The sequence below is a fragment of the Lactuca saligna genome, chromosome 6 (assembly GCF_052625555.1).
Source record: "Lactuca saligna cultivar CGN05327 chromosome 6, ASM5262555v1, whole genome shotgun sequence".
Lineage (NCBI taxonomy): Eukaryota > Viridiplantae > Streptophyta > Magnoliopsida > Asterales > Asteraceae > Lactuca > Lactuca saligna.
In genome coordinates this window covers 136,285,066-136,290,901 of record NC_136422.1, presented here as the reverse complement: position 1 = coordinate 136,290,901, position 5,836 = coordinate 136,285,066, and positions in this window count along the sequence as shown.

Here is a 5,836-nt window from a genome sequence, read left to right as displayed (position 1 = left end):
CATGATGTTTATTATATTGTGTTTCAGAATGGTGGTATTACGCCCTAGACCAGCAGTCGGCAGTTCAGGTGCCGGAGGGGGATCAGGATCAGGCCCGGAGGCCGGGCAGTTGGATGAGAAGATTAGGGAGTTTCTCTCTTCATAGATTACTTGCACCATACTTGAGCAGACTCCTGTGATCTTTGGTTCGATCAAGGAGGGTATTCTAGAGCTGATAGACGAGAGACTAGGCACATTTTGTGCAGAGGTGGCGGCCATGATGGGTTCGCTCACACTTACTTTCAAGGAGTTCCGGGCATGTGGAGCTCCAGATTACCACGGGGTGCGGGACGCCATAGGGAGTACTAGATGGTTGGTGGATGTGGCCAACGCTTTCCGCACGAGTAGGTGTCCCGAGGGGGATAAGGTCAGATTAGCTTCCTATCTTCTAAAGGACAGGGTACGAGATTGGTGGGAAGAGGTCGGACATGCCATTGGAGATGACACAACTTTGGATGTTATGACTTGGGCTGATTTTACTACTAGGTTCAGAGCCGAGTTTGCACCGGTTATTGAAGTGTAGCAGTTAGCCAAAGAGTTTCAGGATCTTACTCAGACTACAGAGACAGTAGCAGAGATTACCACCATGTTCAGGGATAGGGCTCTTCTTTATCCTCAGTACGCGGCTAATGAGAAAATGAAGAAGGCCCGTTATCATGAGATGTTGCGGAGTGATATTCGCCAGTTTGTGAGCCGGTCCAGCTGTAAAACGTTGGATGACATGATTGCCAGGGCTCGAGAGAGAGGGAGAGATTGACATTGAGATGGAGAGGAAGAGGAAGCCGGAGGCGGCTCCAGGTACAGGGAGTGCAGGCAAAAAGCCCAAGGGTTCAGATCACAGAGCTAGGAGTCAGCAGAGCCACGTTTGGTGTGGCAACTGTGGGAGATTGCACGGTGGGGCGTGCAAGGAAGCGAGTGTCGGCTGCTACAAGTGCGATCGGACTGGGCATATGAGCAGAGATTGTACAGCCACTACTACCGTCGTTGCGACATCAGACCTGATTTGCTTCCATTGCAATCAGATGGGACATAAAAAGTCCCAGTGTCTGATTTTAGCTGTTGCAGGAAAGGTGTCAGCACCTGCTCCTACTACTTTGAGAATTACAAATAGCCGTCAGAGCTGAGCTGAGACGCTAGTGGCAAAGAGTAGGGCTTTTCAACTAACAGCAGAGGAGGCGCGAGCGACTCCTGACGTGGTGATGGGTATGTATTTTTCTCCTTACCTCTGCATTTATCATTGATTGTTTCTTATGGGTATATGTTTTGTATAGAGTCGTTCTCCGTGAATGGCATATCATCTACAATATTGTTCGATTCGGGGGCTACCCGATCGTTTGTTTCACTTGCGCTTAACAAGAGATTTAGTAGAGCTCTGGGGGAGCTAGATTGTCCACTTGAGGTTGAGATAGCAGCCGATAGAACCGTTAGGGTGGCAAGAGTACACAGAGGATATTCTCTATAGTTGTTCGATGAGCAGTTTCCATTGGACTTGGTCCCTATTCCCTTGCGAGGGAATAAGGTCATAGTAGGTATGGATTGGCTGAGCCCTAATGCGGTGGTGATAGATTGTGAGCTACAGTTAGTGAGGGTTCGCACTCCCAGTGGGGGAGAGTTAGTGATTTAGTGCGAGAAGCTACAGTGCGGACCAGTTTTGTGTTCAGCAGCGAGAGCGAGGTGCTACTTCCAGCAGGGTTGCACCGGTTATATTACATATGTTTTAGATGCCCGGGAGAAGGGCAAGACGAAGGTTGATGATGTCCCGGTAGTGCGAGACTACCCGGATGTATTTCCAGAGGATTTGCCTGGAATACCTCCCCAGAGATGCAGGAGTTGTCTACGCAACTGCAAGAGCTGCTAGACAAGGGTTTTATCAGGCCGAGCAGTTCGCCCTGGGGAGCGCCGATTTTGTTTGTAAAGAAGGACGGGTCGCACTGTATGTGTATAGATTACTGGAAGTTGAATAAGGTAATGGTGAAGAACCATTACCCACTCCCGAGGATAGATGATTTGTTTGATCAGCTACAGTGAGTGTCTTGGTTTTCCAAGATCGATTTACGCTCCGGGTATCATCAGATGCTAGTCAAAGATGAGGATGTGTAGAAGACTGCTTTCAGGACCCGCTATGGTCATTATGAGTTTGTGGTGATGCCGTTCGGACTCACCAATGCTCCAGCCGTGTTCATGGACCTCCTGAACCGCGTATGCAGACCAATGTTGGATTGGTTTATGATAGTGTTCATTGATGATATCTTGGTTTATTCCAAGACCCAGGAGATGCACAAGGAGCACCTGAGGGAGGTGCTAGAGACTTTGACGAGGGAGAGACTTTTTGCGAACTTCTCCAAGTGTGAGTTTTGGTTGCGCAAGGTGAGGTTCCTTAGTCACCTCATCAACCAGAAGAGTATTCTAGTAGATCCGGCCAAGACAGAGGCCGTGATGCAGTGGGAGGTCCCAAAGTCTCCATCTGAGATTCAGAGCTTCCTAGGTTCAGCAAGGTACTATAGGAGATTCATCTAGGATTTCTGCAAGATAATTGTACCGCTCACTCGACTGACTAAGAAGTCGATGGTGTTTCGCTGGGGGCCTGAGCAACCGGCAACATTTGAGACCCTCAGGCAGAAATTGTGTGAGGCACCGATTCTTACCCTGCCAGAGGGATTAGAGGATTTTGTAGTCTATTGTGATGCTTCGATCGCATGTATGGGAGCAGTGTTGATGCAGCGAGGCCGTGTGATAGCTTACACCTCGAGACAGTTGAAGCTTCACGAGGATAATTATCCTACGCGTGATTTAGAGTTGGGGGCAGTGGTGTTTGCCCTCAAGATTTGGAGATATTACCTCTATGGGGTCTGTTGCACCATTTACACGGATCACAAGAATTTGAGGTACCTCATGGATTAGTCGAATATGAACATGAGGAAAAGGCTATGGTTAGATGTGTTGAAGGATTACGATTGTGAGATCCTTTATCACCCAGGCAAGGCCAATGTAGTAGCCGACGCCCTGAGCTGCAAGGCGGCAGCAGCCCCAATCAGAGATATATGTCTGAGGATGACAATGAGTACTCCATTGTTGGAGCTAATCAGAGAGGCACAGGTCGATGGCCTCAAGGAAGAGAAGCAGAAGTGTGAGAGGATCGTGGGCCGAGTAGCTTCCTTCGACTATGATAGTCGAGGACTGTTGACCCTTCATGGGAGAGTCTCGGTACCGTACTGGGGAGGAGTATGGAAGGTACTGATGGATGAGGCCCACAAGTCTCGATTTTCCATCCATCAAGGGGTGACGAACATGTATAGAGATCTTTGACCCTATTGTTGGTGGCCCTGCATGAAGCGGGACGTCGCCTGGTATGTGGAGAGGTGCCTGACCTGCAGGATGGTCAAGGGAAAGCACCAGAGGCCTCACGGAAAGATGCAACCATTAGACATTCCAGTGTGGAAATGGGAAGACATCACCATGGATTTCATCACTAAGCTTCCCAGGACCGCACGGGGAGTGGATGCGATTTGGGTCATTGTGGATCGGTTGACGAAGAGTGCTCATTTTATACCGATCCAGGAGAGTATATCAGCAAAAAAGCTAACCGATATTTATGTGCGAGAGGTTGTGGCATTGCATGGAGTGCCTGTTTCGGTGGTGTCAGATCGAGACATCCCTTTTACTTCCGGATTCTGGAACCGGTTTCATGATGAGATGGGGACTCGTCTCCATTTCAGTACCGCTTTCCACCCTTAGATGGACGGGCAGAGCGAGAGGACGATTCAGACTCTCGAGGACATGCTCTGGGCATGTGTCCTAGATTTCGGTGGTAGTTGGGATACGTACCTTCCGTTAGCGGAATTTTCGTATAACAACAGTTACCATGCGAGTATTGACCGCCCTCCTTTCGAGATGCTCTATGGGAGGAAGTGCAGGACCCCGATTTGTTGGGGCGAGGTCGGTCAGCGTGTCATTGGGAGCACCGAAGTGGTGCTCAAGACGACAGAGTTGATCCAGTAGGTTCGTAGTAGACTGCAGACTGTGCAGAGTCGGCAGAAGAGTTACACCGACAGAAGGCGTTTAGACTCGGAGTTTCAGGTGGGTGACATGGTCCTCCTGAAGGTATCACCCTGGAAGGGTGTCATTAGGTTCCAAAAGAGGGGCAAGTTGGGCCCCAGGTTCATTGGTCCTTTTAGGGTTTTGGATCGGGTGGGTCGGGCCACCTATTGATTGGATCTTCCAGTAGAGCTTAGCCAGATCCACAACACTCTTCATGTTTCTTAGTTGAGAAAGTGTTTGGTGGACAAATCAGGAGTTGTACCCTTGGAGGATATTCAGGTTGATAGCCACCTGAATTATATCGAGAGACCAGTTGTGATCTTAGATCGAAAGGCGAAGACCCTGAGGAACAAGGTGGTTCAGTTGGTGAAGGTGCAATGGCAGCACCGGAAGGGTTCAGAGTGGACATGGGAGGCGAAGGAGGGGATGAGGGAGCACTACCCAGAGTTGTTTCTGGAGACAGCAGACTTCAAGGACGAAGTCTAAGATAAGTGGGGGAGAATTGTAATGCCCCGTTCCTGCTACATATTTATTTTGATTAAATGTTTCTTTTTGGAAGAGCTACTCGGTGAGTTCTAGCCCTAAGTCGCCGAGTAGATGTCGAGTTGGATGCGGGCTTTAAGTGATCTACTCGGCGAGTCGACGCCTAGACTTGGCGAGTAGGCCAGTTAGGAGGAAACCCTAATCCTTAAGGTTTGCACCTATTTAAATGTCCTTATAGCCCCATCTTAGCCTCCATCCCCCTCAAAGCATTCCTTAGCGAAACCCTAGCCTCCATTGGTAAGTTTGAGTGATTGTTGCCTTGTGAAGGGACTTTTGGTGCACGTTGGAGCAAGTGGAAGAAGGGAGAGGTTGAAGAGGTCAAGGAAGGGGACTTAGATCTAGAACACATTCGTTTGTGGTCATCCATTCCGGTAATAAAGTTTCCATCTTGATTATTGATCTATTAGATCTTGTTTGTCCCTAAATTGTTGCTTTTAAGCCCTAAAACCCCAAATCCTTTGTAGAGAAACCTTATGGTTGGGTTATACTTCAGATCTGGACTCTTATTACCTTCTAGAAGTGTTAAGTTTCAGTCATATTTGTGATTAAGGTCCCTCTTGATCTTAGAACCCCATTAAGAGCTTAGTTTGGACATTTGAAGCCCCTAAAGCTATGCATGCATGTATAGTTTGCAACTTTACGTGATAAGCATGCCCTAGAAGCCTAGATCTGTGGTTTGGGGCTGCTGCATGGCTCAAATCAGGTCTGTATGGAAAAAGGACTAAATGAACTCGACGAGTAGAACGTTAGACTCGACGAGTCCTATGAAGATAGCCGTGAACTCGGCATGTTGGATGAGCAACTCGGCGAGTCTGATGAAGATTGCCTTAGACTCAACGAGTTCTTCTACAACTCGGAGAGTCGGATGAACTTGGATACAATATGTGTGCATCGAAGAAGAACGCGTCGAGTCATCGCTAAGCTCGATGAGTAGAAACGGGTATAAATCTAGAACATATGGAAGGGACTCGGCGAGTCCGGTCAACCAGGAAGTTGACTTTGATCAGGAAGTTGACTTTGACCAGGAAATTGATTTTGACCAGGGGGTAAAATAGTCATTTTACCCTAAGATTAGTTATCAGTATTTGACTTAGTGTTTATGAAAATTGTGGCCGGGGAGTTCCGGAGCAGCTGTCAGACAGTTTCAGATTTAGCATCTCGACAGTTAGCGTTACGAGGTGAGTTTCCATACAGTAGGAACATGTCTAAGGCCACA